This window comes from Coturnix japonica, chromosome 1, assembly GCF_001577835.2.
Source record: "Coturnix japonica isolate 7356 chromosome 1, Coturnix japonica 2.1, whole genome shotgun sequence".
Taxonomy (NCBI): Eukaryota; Metazoa; Chordata; class Aves; order Galliformes; family Phasianidae; genus Coturnix; species Coturnix japonica.
Genome location: NC_029516.1, coordinates 44,474,554 through 44,493,107, shown reverse-complemented (window position 1 = coordinate 44,493,107; position 18,554 = coordinate 44,474,554). Strand labels below are relative to the sequence as shown.

The window sequence follows — 18,554 nt, the reverse complement described above, 5'->3', positions numbered from 1 at the left end:
CAGTGACAACTCAGCAGTGGATAAAGCTTTTACACAGCAGAGCACCTCCCTCTTCACTACACTGCAACAAACTGCACAGGCAGAGGGGGGCCAGATAAAAGGTTTCTTAGGCAGAAAATGGTTAATGCATGGCTGCAACATTACCAGTGGTGTTCTGAGTAGCTGCAAAAAGAAAGCAAAAATAAACAAAGACCCGCTGGATGTTGAAAGACGCAGCATTGCTAGGTCTGCAATCCAGAATTTGTATCACATACTCCAAATTCTCCCTTACTCCGGGCAGTTCAGAATCCATGTCACACATTAACAGCCATAGACAGAGCCAAATCATGGCTAGACCTGACAAGTATTAGGGATTAATTTTGAAGATCAGCCTTTTTTTTTTTCTCTTATAAAAACAAACAAACAAAAGTATCTGTACCTTTTTACAGTAGTGGCTCTTTTGAAACATTAGTTAATCAATAAAACAGCTTTAGTTGGGGGGTGGGGAAAAATGAAGGTAGAAATGAGGAAGCTGCTAACAAAACAAACAAAGAAAAACACCAAACCACAAGTCAGGAACACCAAAGAACTTCAGTAAAGCCCAGAATTCACATACTTAAGTCTTACATAATGTATTGCATCACTGTTACAGATTATTTTTTTTTTCTTCCAGAACCATCTAGAATCCTTTCAGTAATTTTGTTCATGCTGCTATTGTTTTGGTTTTTAAGTTTGCTCCTGGAGATCAAGCAGATTTGGAAATTCAGGGGAGGGAGAAGCGGTGAAGTGAGGGAGGGGTTACAGGCAGGGGAACGTTAGACAAATACACAGCTTTCACATAAGTAGAATAGGACACAAGTTCCCCGTTAAGATCTGTTCATTAGCACCAATAATAACCGGGGCTGTTTAGTCTGGGGAAAACGAGGTTGAGAGGAGACCTTATTGCTCCCTTCCAATATCTGAAAGGTGCTTACAGTGAGAGCAGGGTTGGTCTCCTCTCACTGGTGACAGGATGAGGGGAAATGGCCTCAAGTTGTGCCAAGGTAAGTTTAGATTACCGAAAGGGTTGTTAAGCACTGCAATGGGCTCCCCAGGGAGGTGGCTGTCACCATCCCTGGATGTGTTTAAAAACTGTTTGGGTGTGGTGCTCAGGGAGACGATTTAGTGGAGGGTTGTTAGTTCGGGTAGTATGGTTAGGTCATGGATGGACTCTATGATCTTTAAGAATCGCTCAGACTGGAAAAGACCAATGATTCTATGATCTGCTCTCATCCAAGCAATAGTGCACGAGATCTGGAAGGAGCACTGCCATATCTGCATTGCTTCATCATGTAACTCGTCTAGAAAATCCAAACACAGCTATTTTTAAATAACTGCAAGAACAGACAGAGCTATTTTGAAAGAAATTAGCACTGAATTATTCCTAACCTTTACCAAAGAAGCAGAACATGCCCTCCATCCATTCTTGTATGAAAATATCTAAACTTACGTAACAGCACATATCTGTCGCCAGTTGTAGTTGGTTATTTCAGGACTGATTATTTCTGTCAGCAGAGATGTTTGGTGTACTCATCAACACTAGTACTGGAAATTTAAAATGTTTAAATGCACTACTCGCCTAATACAAGAACAAGGCAAAAAGCAGTCTGCAAAACAAGGGAAAGAACAGTCATACACGTGTAATCAACAACTACGTAAATTATTATAGTCCAAAGCATTAAACAAAGCACGCTTGAAGTTCAAATGCACAAAAGACAAGTCTCGTAGGCAAATATTTGAAGAGTAAATAATTATTTCAGTATATGTGAGATGTTTGAAGATTACCCACTACACCAAAGCTTTTCTTTGTGAAGATCTATTACATCGAAGTAACTTTGCGACTAATTCAAAAGAAATGTATTTGAATAACCACATATAACTCCATGTTGCCTAAAATTAAGCTTCACATATAAAATACCTCAAGCTTACAGGGAATTACAGTAGCTTGCAACATCCTTTAACTCAAATTTGCTATTCCATCTGTACGTAAGCATTCATTTTTATTTCTATAGTAACAATATTTTAAATGGAAATCTGTATTTACCTCACCTACAAAAACACTACATCAAAACTTGAAATCTGATCTGCAGTCCTAGATGTTGAATGTAAACCTGAAATGTTTCCATCTGGAACCCAAGAACTGCACTTGTACAATATCGCATTCTCTAGCATTTGGTCTTAGAGCTCTGCAGATGAAAACTCTGTAAGTTAAATAGGTTTGAATGGGCATAATGACTTGGTTTAAATAAAACTAATAATGAAAAATAAGAGATCACTTCTAGTGACCCAGACAGAATAGAAACAATACCACACTCTGTCTGCAGCAGTAAGTCACCTAATCACAAAGCTTCATGAACACAGGGGGGATGACGTGTTAATACAGACACCTAGTCTCAAAAAAATCCATCTGAGTGCTAAGAAACCATAGGAGCATACTCAGACTTTACTTCCAATTGCACAACTGTGTTAATAATTTAAAATTAATTAAATATCAACATAAAACCAGATGCTTAATTGAACACAGAATTGGAATTTAAATAACGCATCTGCAAATACTTTGGTCCATAAACCATTAAAGTGAACCCATAATAATGTTGAACTACTGTATTAGCATGGCAATGCAATTTTTTCATTGCTACCTTGGTTAGCATGTATTTGGATCCTCCAAAATTCAGAAGCAAATAAATAAAAGCAAGCACTTTCAGAAGTATTCAAAATTGAATTTAAACTTGACTAACCTCATATGCCTAGATTTTGCTTACATACAAAACCAAACTTCCCAATAACCTTAACTCTGCCCTCTCACAGCTGGCTCACTGTGGTACAATTTTGGTTTCTAGCCTAAGGAATCCAGAGGAGGCAGAATTTTCAATTTATCCCCTTTTTTTTTTTTTTTTTTTTTCCCCCCTCTCCAGGGTTTTAAGTCACTGCAGCATCAGTAAAAAACAACCAAAGCATATATCATTATTTTTTGCTTGTTGTACATTTAAAGATCGGTCTATTGTGTATCATCTCCAGTTGTGTGATCAAAAGACTCAGTTCTCACCTACTCCCTTCTTTTGAGCAGTATGTTTAGTAAAATTAAGTAAACAAAGCAATTATTGATGAAATCATGAGTACATACTAACGTTTGTATAAATTTGATTTAAAGTTTCAATAGATCACTTACAAAAAACATCCTTTATTCCTATACTCACGTGGGACATTAGCCTAACTTGAAGAAACAACTCACTTATAGGACTGCAAGAACTTGTTAGATTAAAGTGAGCTAGAATATCATTACGTTAGGTAAAATCTGAGCTATGAGGGAAGTGGGGATAAGCCCACGATGAGCCTCAGACAACGAACACTGTAATCAAGGGAAGTCAAAGTTATGAGCTGTTCCTACAAGTTCAGGTTAGAGACAATCATGGAAAGATCTATCTGTCACACCAGGAGTCTTATTTAATTTTTTTTAATTGAACATTTTCTTACAGAATAGCGAGATTGAAACTAATGCACACGACAAGGTGACAAAACCTTACAAATATACAGATTATTTTAACAGCTAGATTAAATACCTGCATCCATATACTATTTAAGTATGTGCATTAAAATTATTTCCAGAAACTGGATCCAGAAAAATATTTTTTCTGTACGTAAAATCTGTAGATTACACATTCCAAATACACTGCATTATATCACCTAAGTGTCTTAATGAGAAAACTACTTAAAATTATTTTGCAGACAGCCATCTAATTCAATAATTTCTTCCAGGAACAAACATCAAAATTAAGGTCTTCTAAGAGCTGATAACTCAGAAATACAGTTTTTACTCATATGCAATATGCACAGCTCAAAATCAAACATCTTAAATCTAGCCACCATGTTCTTTATTTTTCATTTGTTTTTTAAGTTACTTCTAAATCACAAAGGAACATAAAGGGCTTTTATACAAACACACAATGTTTCAAAATTGCTCTGGAGTGACGTAATGGAAGCTAACATACCTGACCCTCAGTTGTTTGTATTTAATACTACATGGTTACTAATACACCTTCAGCTACAACACCAGGGAACCATTACTGAAAAAAAAATGTGGAATAGGAGAGAGATACTTGCTGTTGAATACATTGACAATTGTAAAAGTATACATCAGTGGTTCCGGAGTAGGCAATGAGCTAGGAACAACAAAACTACATTTCCTGCAGATTTATGAACAGCCTTGTCACCTTGTGTCAGCAACCCCAGGTTATCACTGGGGCTATACCACACCACGCAACCTGAAACCATACACTAACGTGATGGCCTCATACTGCTCTGACTGACATTCCTACAGTCCAGACTGACCAGCTAGCAGCCCCACCAAAACAATGCAGTACTGTGAGGTTCTCCATGTTCCCTCTCCTCTCAGGGGAGAACAACAGCCTCTCCAAAGCCCTGCTGCCTATTTGCACAGCATTTTCAGGAATTGTCTTTGAGACTCTCTGAGTCTTTCACAATTTTTTGAGAACAGATCAACTGATAGACAATGATCATGTAAACCAGAACTACCATAGTAGAAGTGCACAGGATTCTGAACTTTGAGAGGCTGTAACGCAACCAAAATACTTTCTGTCATGCACTGCCTGCTATTTTATACTTAAAATTAAAGGTTTTAACATCTTGTTCTTATTAGTGGCATATCACAAGTATCATTTAACAACCTTATTTGACGTTCCTTATGCACTTTGAAAAACTTTGTGGAACATTTATTTTTCACTAACATTCTGTTTTTTAATTGTGTCAAACATGACCTCAAATTAAAACAACAGCAACAAAAAAAGCCACATAAAGCTCAAACGTAGTTGCAATTCTACTGTTCATGGATGTCACAGTTTTACTCTATGTACACAAACGAAACAAAACAATTTAACAGAAATTAAAAAACAACATTAACTAACGCCAGAATATGCAACTGAAGTAAAAACGAAACTAGATTTATATTTCTGAGTCACAATATCATTGTTTGTACCTGGAAAAGAAACAGAATACATTGATCTAGTTCTATCCATACCAATCTAAAAGAAATTCATGTACTCTGAAGATACAGTTTCTGTATCAGGACTTTATTATCTCTGAAATTGATCACACTCAAATTTTAAATTCTGATCTGCAAAACAAAATGAGCTTGAATACCTAAATACCTCCAAAGACTGAAACATCCCCCACAAAGTCAAGGATTTCTTGACTCCTGTTGCTACAGAAATGGATGGAGAGGGGAAAAAACAAACAAACAAACAAAATGCAAACGAGTAAGAAAAGCAAAACACCTACGCATATTGTTATCACAACATGAAAAATCTCTAAACGAAAACGAAGACTTTTTCGAGTTGCAGAAAATTTTACCATTGAAAAGGTACACAAATCTCTAAGGTTGGCTAAAATTGTCACAACAGAGAAACCTAAAACTAAACCACTACAGTTACCTCCCCTTGGGATCAGCCACCAGGCTGTAACAACCAAAACAAGATAGAACTGCAGAAATTGAAAATACAATATATTATGCAATTCTCTTCTAAACTTTATTTAGAGATGAGACACCCCAGAACTGTCCAGTTTAACACAAACTAGTTGCACACAGAGATACGTTTTCTTCTAAAGCAATCTCTGCGTCTTAACAAGCTGTCAGAAAAGAAATAAATCAGGATTTAAAAAAATAATAATAAAAAAAACAACGAAAAACATCCCACATTCTATCTGAAAACCAAATGGAGAGTGAAGTAAGTCACTGCAGCTTCAAATGTTGCTTTTTCAGGGAAAACAGGACAGCATTTTTTTTTTCCCCACATACCACAGGACACAGCGAGATAAGAATAAATAAAACTCCTGACTTACAACTGTGAAAGTGCCATTTGTATTGACCAGTTTTTAACTGCTGTATACGTGTCTCTCACAGTGATATGACATACAGAAGTCAACAGCACAGCCACAGTTGTAACCAAGAAACACTATTTAAAAGCAAAACATTATATAAAAATGTATTGGAAAAACAAAAATAAAAATCACCAACCTTCATCATTTTATGATCTGCAACTCATTGTCCTTATCTAATATTACTTCAAAAAATTGTAACTGACATCTGTATCACTAAAGTAAGTTCCCAAATACGCTCACAATACAGACATGTAACATTGCAGACAAATACTAAGCGGAGATCAAATGACAAAAATGCATTCCCACAGACTACCAAATAATAACATATTAATCAAGTGTATTTTAGCTTTACTGCCTACATTCCATAAATAACTGAGATTTCTGGCAGAGTTAAAATTCCTGTCAGTAATCACAGGTATGCCTAATTAATATTTTTACTATTAAAAAAAATCTAGATTTAAGAAAATTTATGTTGTCTTATTTTGGAAGGAAAATATAACATCTGGTTTAGTCATCTACTACTTTTCAGCCTAAACAGGCCTTCTACATTATGGTAAAAAGCACATCTCCCAAAAATCAGTCAAGCACAGTTAGTTTTTATTCTAGTTAATAATAAGAAAATAATTACTAAAACAAGGTTTTAAAAGTTGCTTATTATTTTTAACTGTTAGCTTCATGTCCTGCAAAAAGAACATTTTAAATTATTTTTATTTCTATGTTGTTCAGGCTTTTGGCTAGCAAGATCACCTTCCCCAATTGAGGGGTAAAGCGTTTGCCTGTATGAGACCACGCTGCCAGTCCTTGCATCCCAAATTCTGGAAGCATAATCAGAAGACCTTCTATAGGAAAAAAAAAACCAGCAACCCACAAAACATCATACAACTGATGCTGAGGTTCTGCATGTGTGAGCGAACACAAAATGTGGAACATATGCATGTCTACTGGGATTAGGATCTTACTGAACAGATTTTGTAACGGATGGGAAATAAGATTTATAAGGTCCCTAAAACAGCATCAGAATGACTGTTTTAGTTGATCTATGTAATACTGTATCCTACTATGAATCAATTCTGTTAAGTATGATGAGTTTCAAGTCCCCACAACAGCCAAGATAATCTTGTCAAATTAATTCATGCAGCAAAATACAGAACTGTGCCACATTATCACGAGAACATCAGTTCAGCACTGCTTCACTTGGTGGCAAGGTTGCAACTGATAAAAAAGCTTTAGCTCTGAGAATGCAGTAAGACTACTAAGCTACAAATAGAATAATGAGAACATGAAGATCAGGATTCTTTGAAAAGAACACACGATGAGTAGTTAATTATAAACAGTAACAAAAAGATTCTCTATATTTATTCAGTTATTAATTACAAAAGTCTACTGCTATCCAGAATGAAAAACAACATTTTTTTCTGCATTATATGTGCATAAGAACTTGATTTGGTATTCGTCAAGTACATAGAATAGTAATAAAGTCACCAAATATGAGGAATAAATAGCGGGCTTAATTGCCATTATTCATGAATTGTATAAGTCCCCACATAACCATTAGGGAATTCATTTTATGCTACTTCAGGCAACCACTACTAGTCCCAGTTCAGTGGTCTAAAAAGTGAGAAACTACCTACCCATGACCACACAGCAAAAAGTAGCATTCTCTGTGCATTTCCCCCTAATTCACCTAAAGAATTCTTAATGTTCATAGTAATACTCTCCTTCATAACTTCTCCTGGCACTGCAGGAAACAGTAACTAATCAGAAGATCATACATGTTTTTTACTTTCATGTAAACTCACCCATATAGAAAGTTCATATATGAATTTTTCAATTTCAGACTTAGATACTAACCATGCTTTTCAGAGCTCATACAAAATTAGTAATGGTAATAAGTGTAACTAGGAAAAAAGAAGTATACTAGATGATGTCCTAAAATATATTCAAACTTGTAAGTGAAAGCCAAACAGTGTGCTAGTACAGTATTCTGATCTTACAGATGCAAATCCCAATGATTTTTTTTTGGTAATGATCTTATATACTTGCCTGGTCTGGGACATGCATCAAACAAGAGTGTGCTATTAAGCCCTGCTATGCAGAAACCTTGTTTGGTAAGACAGCCAGACGTACAAAGCGTTATTTGTCTGTGATTGCGCAAGAGCTGCCATTTTAATCTCAATGCTTATTGCCAAAAACATTTGAGCTGGGCAGTGCCCATCTCTTCCCCTAACAATTCCACCTAATTTTTTCATCCAAAAACCCTATTTGTGATAATGGTCACACTGTCATTACAACATCTAGAGTTATTACAACATACACGTTAGGTAACAGAACATTGTCATGCAGACATTTCCACTGATAGCTGTCAAAAATTTAAGAGATCAAGAATGCTTCACCTTTGACAGGCCCTCATGTTACATCAAAATTAGAACGTAGCGCTCAACTATCAATTTGATTTCAATATTTTTGTTTCTAAAGAACATTACAAGTATGCACGCGCCTCCTCTCTAAGAATACCCTACTGATGCATCCCTTGTTACATTTGACGCATGCCTCTGTGTCAGCCTCACATGCCAACAGGCCATTAAGGCACAACCAGGCCTTTTCTTCCTTCTGCTTAGCGCATAAGCCCACAAGCTTCAGGAACTTCCATCTTAAGTCCCACCAGCATGTTACTGCACACAAATCACAAGCATTTTTCTCCTTGCTGTCCCCATAACCCCCGCAGAACAGCACTCAGGCCCAGCACCCGCCACACTTCATATGAAATCCATGAGCAGCAGGCAGCACCACACAGGCAGTTCATCCCAGCTCCTACAGCACCCAGCAGTGCGCTCGAGGCGCAGGGTGCGCCCACACCTCACCTCAGCCTTCGACGGTCACACAAACACCCGCCTGGCGCTGCAGGGCACCCTGCGCCTTCAGGACCCTGCACAGCGCCTACGTGCTCCCTGCGCCACACCACACCTACCTGTCAGCCGCAGCTGCTGCCGTACGGGGTCCTCTACGCGTCAGGGAGGAAGACGAGCACGTCCCCACGCCACGCTCCCCACCTGCTGCCACCTCTGGGCGAAAACGGCACCGCGCATGCGCGCCGCCGCCTGCACTGGAGCTGAGTCACGTGCTCCCATGCAGCGTGTGCGTAGCTGCGCTGCTGTGTGTGCGGCGCTGCGCGTGTGCAAAGCTGCAGCCCCGGAGCATGCGCACTGCCGCCGCCACCGCCGCCGCGCAGGGCAGCGTTCCACATAGAACGCAGCCGCTGCCCGGCAGCCGCGGAACGCCGCCCGCCGCTGTTCGCGATCCCGCAGTACCTGACCCGCCGTGCCCGCGCAGCTCTCGCCTCAGCGCCCGACAACCGCCGCCGCTCCCGCCTCCTCCGCGCTGCCGCCGTAGATTCAAACTCGGAACCCGCTCCCGGCACCCAGCGCCGCCTCCTCCCCTGCACGCGCCGGCCGTTATGCAAATCGCCCTCGTGTCCCCTCCCCTCTCGCGGTTGGCCCCGCCCCTTCAGAGGCCGGCAGTGGGGCTGCCCCGGAGCCGGCCAATCCCGGGGCTGCTCTTCCTCGCCGCATGCAAATGAGCCTCCGATATATTTAAATGAGCGAGTGGCTCCGCCCCCTGGGTAGTGGCGGGCGGTTGTTCGCCGTCGCGCTCTGGAACGCGGGGCGCCCTGCAGCCGTTGCCGCCAGAGGGCGGTGTGGTGAAGCGGAGGGCAATGGGCGCGGCAATGGGCTCACCTTTCCTCCCTTTTCTCATTTCCCCTTCTCCTGCCCTCTCTCTCCTTCGTCCTTCTCTTGGCTTCCTGCCCCGACAGCCATGAGCTGTACAGTGCTGGAGGCTACAGCTCATCTGTCTCTCAAGGCACGCCTCAGTTCTGGCAGAAAAAATGGTGGCTATATCCTCAGATGTTTTACTACGAGAATGTAGTCAAACATTCAGTGTTTTCCTAAGAATTGCTTACAGATTGCCTGTGCTAATCTAGTGTGGAGGCTCAAGTATTAGTCACCCACTAACTGCAATGCAGTGTTCCATTTCCTCTTTGTTAACGCCTTACCACTGTCATTGTTCCTACTGAACGTATGAAACAGACACTGAAAAATGGTATCCTCACATATCTGCCTCAAGAGTATGCTAAAAATGGTTGTCTGAAAAGTGGATTCATTACCCAGTGTGCAATAAGCCAATTCCCACACACTCAGGAGAGATGCTGCTTTTTATTCAGGCCAGGTGCCAGTGGAAGTTTCCACAAATCAAGCACAATAATGCAAGTTTCTTAACCATATTTTTGCATTAAATTCTCGAGTATTCTGCCTATCCAATACAGAAGAAACATCAACTGTCTACATATTCACAAAGCTAAGCAGTCATGATGGTCTGTCCCCTTTTGGCTTTCCTGGCCTTCAGTGCATTGCTTGAGGGGTCTTATGCAACCCTTGGTGGTAGTTTGGGGAATGGTCCCCTTACTCTCTTTACGCTCATACAGTCACCTAAGAACAAGCTCAACAGTTCTTCCATTGCCTGTTTTCCAAGGTTTTTCCTGTACTTGTTTCATCAGATAACATCAATGGCTGACGTTCTTCTTTAGTATGGGCAGTACTTGAACAAAGAGTTCTGTATTCACATTGATTTAACACAGACAGTGCCCACTCCTTTCCAAGGGAAGATCAATGATTCCATTACATGTATCTCCCTCCTTGGAAAGTTTCAAATATCTACCTAAAATCAATTTGAAGTGAGTTTTTGTCAGTCACATACAAAACAACATGACTAATCAGGCTTAGTGTTCCTGTAAGTCATGAGACAGTACTTACAACACAGCCATTACCCAAGTTCTGTTAGATGCATTTGACAGATTGAGTGGTAGAGTTTTAAGATGCTGTCATCTCCCATGGTTTGCCTGACCTCCCTGCTAAGTGCTTGCATTTACCTTACCAAGATGGAAGAACAAAATGTATGTATGAGCCCATAAACTTCTGTAAATGCATATGCAATAGTGCTTTAAGCAGGTGCCCCAGACCAGGAACCTGAACCACTAAAGTGTGTACATTTTACTCTGATACTGGTACAGCAACTCATAAAACAGGATGGCGGACCACTGAAACAGTAAACACTTGCAACTAGTTTTATGGAGCTGTAGTGGAAAACTTTAATGTCTCGAAAAAAGAATTGGATTTTTCTTATGTCTTATGTTCTTTTGCATACAGTCAGAGAGCCTTTTTTTTTTTTTTTCCAGAAAGAAAAGTCTAGAAGGTGCCAGAAGTAGGCAGTTACTAGCCATGCATTTTGTTTTACTTGAAATTTTTCTGCTGGCGAGGACTTTATCAGTGACCATGCATATATATCCTCCAGGACTCAAACAGAAGTGAAAGCTTTGGTAGGAATGAATGAAGGCTAAAAGATACACATTTTCAGAAGACTTAGTATTATTAATGTTCCCAGATCACTATTGGTGGTATTCTAGTCCAGTTTGGAAGCCCTTAGAGTGTTTCAGTTACTACAGTGCATTCTTTTAATCTGGAGATGGAATGAGGGAGGAGGACTTGTCACCCTAAAGAATGTACTGCTCATCAACTATACAGTTACGTATGAATTAGCTGCTATTAGCTTTATTTACTTATTTCTCACAGATAAATAGGAAATGTAGAAAAATACCAAGAAATGAACAATTCAAAAAATCTTTCTTGGATCTCAGAGGAAAAGATAGTACTGAAAATCTGAGTGCCTTCAAATATTTTATTTATCAGGCATCATATGTGTCTCCATGTGGTCATAGATGTAGTTCAATGAGCAACTAAGTGGAGCAGTTGACTAGTAACAGAAAAGAGAGTGCTGCTGATTGTGATTATCCCCAGTGTCTAGACTGCTGACAAGCTGTGTGTTTAGAATTCTTAAAACATTCTGCTGTTCTTTCAATTCTGAAGAGTTTATACTTCATTCACGAGAACAGAAACAGAAATCTCAAGGAAGACTGGAGAGCCAGTTCAGTAATGAAATACAAAAACATAAAAGATGCAGTTGAAATTTCACGGCTAAGCACATGGGAAATTTTCTACGAGACCCATTAGACCAATGGCTGCTTCTTAAGAACTAGTCCTCAGTATTACAGATACTTAGAAGATGTTTTTTAAAAGTCATTTGTTAGTAAATTAAACATTTACTTGAAAAGTAACAGGAAACAAATACATTCAACATTTTATACAGAACTATCTACAAATGTGCCTAGCATGTATTATTTTTTACAAAGACAGAATGTGATCTTTTCATAACAGCTTAATGCTAATGACATCAGTAGAATATTGTAAGTTCGTTCGCTTCATAACAGTTACAGAAAGACAAACTACAGAAAAGCAAACAAAATTAGTTATTTCTTCTCCGAATTACTTATTGTTGATTACCAATGATGACAGTTTAACAGAAAATCAGCATCAAAATTAGTTTTAAAGGGAAATACTTATTTCCACTCTTCTTTTAGTTTGTGAAAATTGTAGTTTAGTTTATTACTGCTTCATAGTAGTTCTACAGAAATGCAAAAGAATACCAAATATAAAAGTACTGATCATTTGTTTTAATGTCAGTGTTTTTTCCTCCTCTCTTCCAAGCAACATTCTTTAGTTTACAACCAAAAACCAAACCAACCAAACAAAAAACATTAACAAACAAAAAGAAAACAGTGCACAAAAGAATTTTTGCTCTCAGTATGAAAATGAACTTAGCAAATATAGAAAATTAGTGAAAAAATATGATTGTAAGAAATGGTTAGCAACACAGAAAAGCAAAAAGTAGTTTAATTTGTATATTTTCTTCGTAAATCATTGCTTGATAATATATTTATTGTAAGAGGTCACCTTGCTAAATAGATGCCTTTTGAGACTGGAAAATTGCATTAGCTTTTCTTTGTATCTGACTTTATTAATAAGTATTTTTTGCATAGTAATTACCAAATAGAATGTTTTAGATCTCTCTAGCTATATACAGGTCCTGTGCAGTGCAAAAGAAACACCAGTAATTCTCTAACAGAAATATGAGAACATAATCTGTAATTTATATTTTAAAAATGTAAAATGGTTTCTAATTTAACAACTTGGGATTACAAGAATTTCACCAGGAAGGCTTAAAATTTCACTCAAGAAGGAACTGCCTAATATCTTTCTGATGAGGAAAAACAGAAGATTATTAAAACACATTTTAAATGTATGCATTTGTAAAATTTCTTTCTAATACAGAATGTTAAATCACAGCAAACAGGAATAAATCTATGAGACATTTCCTGATTTTTTTAAGTCATAAACTTGATAAGCAGAAAAAATGGTAAATGTAACTAAAATACTGGATTATTTTTTTCCTATATTTCAGTGAAATTACTGAAGGTATTTTCCCTTGGGTTACTTTTCACTGTAAGTTATCTGAAACAAATGAAACAAAGAGCTACAGCCGGTGTAGGCTGCTAATACACCAAGTCCTCCTACATTTTCAGTGACACTGAGTTGAAGAAACTATCAGCCAAAGATAGAAATTTACACATCAACTTCTGACACTGCTTCCCCTTTTAAAGACGAAAACAGGAATAAGGGACTAACAATATGCTAAGAAGGGAACAAATGATGCTGCAGCTCTCTTTGCTGCATGGCACCGACACGGCTCCTGGGTGCACTGTCACTCACTCTCCTTTCTTCCCCCCAGCAGCAATTTGAGAAGGAAGGAGGAGTGGGAGTTGAGAAGGAAGGAGCTCGGCGGAAGTGGCATCCCCCATCCCGACCATCCCCGACTCCCCAGCTGCCTCTGCGAAACAGGTTTGAGGCCCTGGAACTTGAGGGGGGGACTAGTTGAGAGGGTGGAGACAGGTTCACCCATGAGGTTGCCTCAGGTGAAGCGGTCGTCCCCAAGCCTCAAGACTGCTTCTACCCATAAGGACAGAAGGGTGATTGTCATAGGTGACTCCCTTCTGCAAGGAACAGAAGGCCCTATATGCCGGCCCGACCCTACCCACAGAGAAGTGTGCTGCCTTCCTGGGGCACGGGTCAGGGACATTTCAAAGAAAATTTCTAGGTTGATTCAGCCTTCAGATTACTATCCACTTTTAATAATTCAGGCTGGCAGCGAGGAAGTTGGCAAGGAAAGCCTGAGGTCCATCAAGAAAGACTTCAAGGGAATGGGGCGAATACTTGAAGGAGCCGGGGTGCAGGTGATCTTTTCTTCTATGCCCGTGGTGTCAGGAAAAGGTACAGGGAGGATCCGAAAAACCCAACTCTTAAATAGATGGCTCAAAAGCTGGTGCAGACACAAGAATTTCGGCTTTTTTGACCATAGGGCAATCTACACTGCACCTGGCATGATGACTGCTGATGCAAGCAGCCTGTCCCTGAGGGATAAGAGGGTATTAGCTGAAGAATTAGCAGGACTCATTGACAGGTCTTTAAACTAGGAACGAAGGGGGAAAGGGATAAAATAAGGGCTACTGGGGTTGAACGGGTCATTTGAGGGATTGTACCAAACTCCATGGGCAATGACGGCAGAGTGCAAAGGGAGGGAGTAGGGCAGGGGGATGCTGGGGATGCTGCTGTTCTAGTGGATCCTGGACCCCTTATGAAGGTGGTGAGACATACAGCCTGGCTGAAGTGCCTTTATACTAATGCACAGAGCCTGAGTAACAAGCAGGAGGAACTGGAAACTGTGATGCACTCTGAAAGTTATGACATTGTTGCTATCACAGAAACATGGTGGGATGACTCCCACAATTGGGATACTGCCATCGACGGCTATAGACTATTTAGGAGAGACAGGCGAGGTAGGAAGGGTGGGGGAGTCGCTCTCTATGTCAGAGATTGGATTAACTGTGAGGATCTCCCTATGAGAAGCAGTCAAGAACAGGTTAAGAGCCTGTGCGTTAGGATTAGAGATGGGACTAATAAAGGTCAGCTGGTATTAGGGGTATACTACAGGCCACCTGATCAAGGGGAGGCTGCTGATGAGGCCTTCTTGCTCCAGATGCGTGAGGCGTCTGGCTCACGGGCTCTTGTCCTGGTGGGGGACTTCAACCATCCGGACATTTGTTGGAAAAACCAACTCCAGAAAAACCAACTCCAAGAGCTCCAGAAGGCTCTTGGAATCCATTGATGATATCTTTCTGGTTCAGGTATTGGACAGACTGACCAGAAGTCAAGCATTGCTGGACCTGCTGCTCACCAACGCTGAGGAGATCATCAAAGGCGTCAAGGTTGGAGGCTGCCTGGGCTCCAGCGATCATGCCCTGGTTGAGTTGTAACTCAAGCGATTGGGGGCCTGGGCAAAGAGCAGGACCAGGACGCTGAACTTTGAGAAGAGCGACTTCAAGCTACTCAATGGAATGCTGGCCCAAGATCCCCTGGCGCACTGCCCTCAAAGACAAGGGACGTTGAGGAGAGCTGGCTGGCTCTTCAAGGATGCCTCCTGGCAGCACAAGAGAGTCTCCAATTCCCCTGAATAAGAAAGTGGCAAAGAGAAGGTAGAAAACCGGCTAGCTCAGCAAGGAACCTGCCTTGATGAGAACTGAGGGCGAGAAAGGGGTGTTTTACAAGCGTTCTGGAAACAAGGCTGTTGTCCACCTGGGAAGAATACAGGATGCCGTCGGGACTTGCCAGACGTGGATCAGGAAAGCCAATGGCGCAGCAAGAACTGAACTTGGCGAGGAACGTGAAAAGCAATAAGAAAAAAAAAAACCTTCACAAGGTTACATTGTGCCGAAGAGGACAAGGCCAAAACCGTGGGACCGTCACCTTACTTTGGTAAATTTAAAAGGCGAAACTGGCTTCAACAGATGAAGAGAAAAGCTTTTGAGGTGCTGAAATGAGGTGCTTCAACCTTGGTCTCTCAACTGGTGGCCAGGATTCTAGTCTTTTTCACGTCCCCTAAGTCTTGCACGCCCCATGCCTCTATTGGGGACCAAGAGGTAAATCCCTACCCCACTTGTAAAGGGGTAAGAGCAAGTACAAGTGCCTCCCTTAGACTGAAGTGAGTACAAGTCCTATTGGGCGCCAGATGGCGTGCATCCCAAGGGTCCTTGAAGGAGCTGGATGAGGTGGTTGCCGAGCCACTCTCCATCGTATTTGAGAAGTCATGGCTGTCAGGCGAGGTCCCGGATGATTGGAGGAAGGGTCACGTCACTCCCATTTACAAGAAGGGGAGCACGGAGGACCCGGGGAACTACAGGCCGGTGAGTCTCACCTCCGTGCCTGGGAAGATTTTGGAACAGATCCTCTGGACAACATGCTTGATCACATAAAGAACGAGCATGTGATCCTGACAGCCAGCATGGCTTCACCAGGGGAAAGGTCATGCGTTAATCTAACTGCCATGCTGGCCCTTCTTGGTGGGAGTGACGGCGTTGGTGGTACGAAGGGAAGGCCGACCGATGTCATTTTCCTGGACCTGAGCAAGGCCTTTGACATGGTCCCCATCAAACATCCTCATCTCCAAATTGGAGGGAAGGCGATATAGATGGGTGGACAACTAGATGGATAAGCAATTAGTTGAAAGCCGCAGACAGAGGGTGGTGATCAATGGCTTCTATGTCCAGGTGGAGGCCGGTAACGAGCGTTGTCCCTCAAGGGTCTGTCTTGGGACGGTGCTCTTTAACATCTTTATTAAATGACATCGATGAGGGAATGGAGTGCACCCTCAGCAAGTTTGCTGATGAACCAAGCTGAGTGGTGCAGTTGATATGGTGGAGGGAACGGATGCCATTCAGAGGGACCTTGACAGACTGGAAAGCTGGGCTCGGGTAAACCTAATGAGGTCAACACGGCAAAGTGCAAGGTTTTGCACTTGGGCCGGAAGAGCCCCAGGCACCTGTACAGGCTGGGAAGAGTGTCCTTGAGAGGCAGCTCGGCAGAAGAAAGACCTAGGGGTCCCTGATAGATGAGAAACTCAACATGAGCCAGCAGTGCGCTCTGGCAGCCCAGAAAGCAAATGGGATCCTGGGCTCCATCAGGAGAGGGGTGGTCAGCAGGGATAGGGAGGTGATTGTCCCTCTCTACTCTGCTCTTGTGAGCCGCCGTCTGGAGTACTGTGTCCAGGTGTGGAGCCCTCAGTACAAAAAAAGACATGGAGATTTAGAAAGGGTCCAGAGGAGGCCACGAAGAATGATCAGGGGGCTGGAGCACCTCCCCTATGAGGACAGGCTGAGGGAATGGGTTTGTTGAGCCTGGAGAAGAGAAGGTTGCGGGGTGACCTCATTGCAGCCTTTCAATACCTGAAGGGAACTTACTCCCAGGAGGGGAGTAAACTCTTTGAAAGGGCTGACAATAGAAGGACTAGGGGAAATGGTTTTAAGTTGAAGGAGGGAAGATTTAGGTTGGATGTTAGGGGGAAGTTCTTTACTAGGAGAGTGGTTAGGTCCTGGAACAGGATGCCCAGGGAGGTTGTGGATGCCCCATCCTTGGAGGTGTTCAGTCCTTGGAGGTGTTCAAGACCATGTTGGACAGGGCCCTGGGCAACCTGATCTAGTAAAGGTGTATGTTTGGTGGCCCTGCTAGGCAGGGGGTTTGGAACTACATGATCCTTGAGGTCCCTTCCAACCTGGGTCATTCTGTGATTCTGTGATTCTGTGATCTGCCTTCAGTGATGTGTCTCTTGTAAATGTATGTGGGTTGCTCTGGAAGTAAAGCCTCCTATTGATTTCCATGAAAACTCCAACAGATACAAAGAGCACGATAGCACTACTTGATAGTGATAGAGCAAATTCTCAGCTACAAAACGCTCTTTTCCAACAGTCACCACCATTAGCTGTGCATTTTCACTAGCGACGAACAAGAGCCTGTGTAACATAACAACCTACATCAGTGGAGATGACCTGCTGTTGCTGTTGCCACTGTTGCAATACACCACCCATTCCCTCACTGTGCCAGCATCCATAAATGTTCAGCAAGTGTTGATGAATGTCAGTGCAACAATCACTGTGGAGGCAATTTTTTTCCTCATAAAAGGAGTTCAACGACATACCTTTGCTTCATATGTGCTTCCAAATCAGATGCCATTTTGTCAGACTCCCCCTCTGCTGCCAATCACCAAACATCTCCCTCTGATATCATTGGCTGACATAATAAAATAGGAGTCATTACTTCTGGAGCAGCCCTTGTACTAATATTGTGTATTACTTTTAAGAGCAATAAAATGCAGAAACTGGGAAAAATCCTAAATCTGTTCTATTTCTCTCGTATTTAATAATAATACAATACATTTTGGTTTTAATAAAATGTACTAATTATCAAGAAAATGTTTGTTTCTTTTGATAAACTTACACTGGGTGACTTTACTGTATTAACTAACTCATCTATCTACTGAGCTGATATGTTCTAGGTTAAATACTACTAATAATCTTTTATTTACTTATTTATTTAACTCTTAGTGTTCCCTCTTATCTAACTTTCACCTCCTGAAATACAAAGTACAACTTCATTTATGTTATTCAGAAAGTTGTATTTTGTACCATATGGATTAATATAGTTCAGTCACAAGTGCAGAACTCAATGATTAAAAAGCAGTGACAAAAACTTGTTTTCATAGCTCATTAAATTGGTTTTGAATATGCTGTGAGACATACACAAGTATCATTTGCATTGTTTATTGTTATGCTTAATGTTTAGCTAATGAGTCTATCAGACTTAGAA

General features: G+C 41.2%; 1 protein-coding gene across 2 annotated transcripts in view; it reads right to left on the bottom strand.

The window, feature by feature from the left end:
* The window catches only part of ATF7IP (activating transcription factor 7 interacting protein), a 92,407-nt gene extending 83,022 nt beyond the window's left edge, over positions 1 to 9,385 (bottom strand). Inside the window, exon 1 of one of the 2 annotated variants that reach the window (XM_015861874.2) lies at positions 9,222 to 9,385. The gene's annotated coding sequence lies outside the window, so the exon portion shown is untranslated. Of the gene's footprint in view, positions 1 to 8,881; positions 9,143 to 9,221 lie in introns of those variants that run through there. The other variant, XM_015861880.2, reaches the window with a different exon arrangement.
* Between the last annotated feature and the right edge of the window lie 9,169 nt (positions 9,386 to 18,554).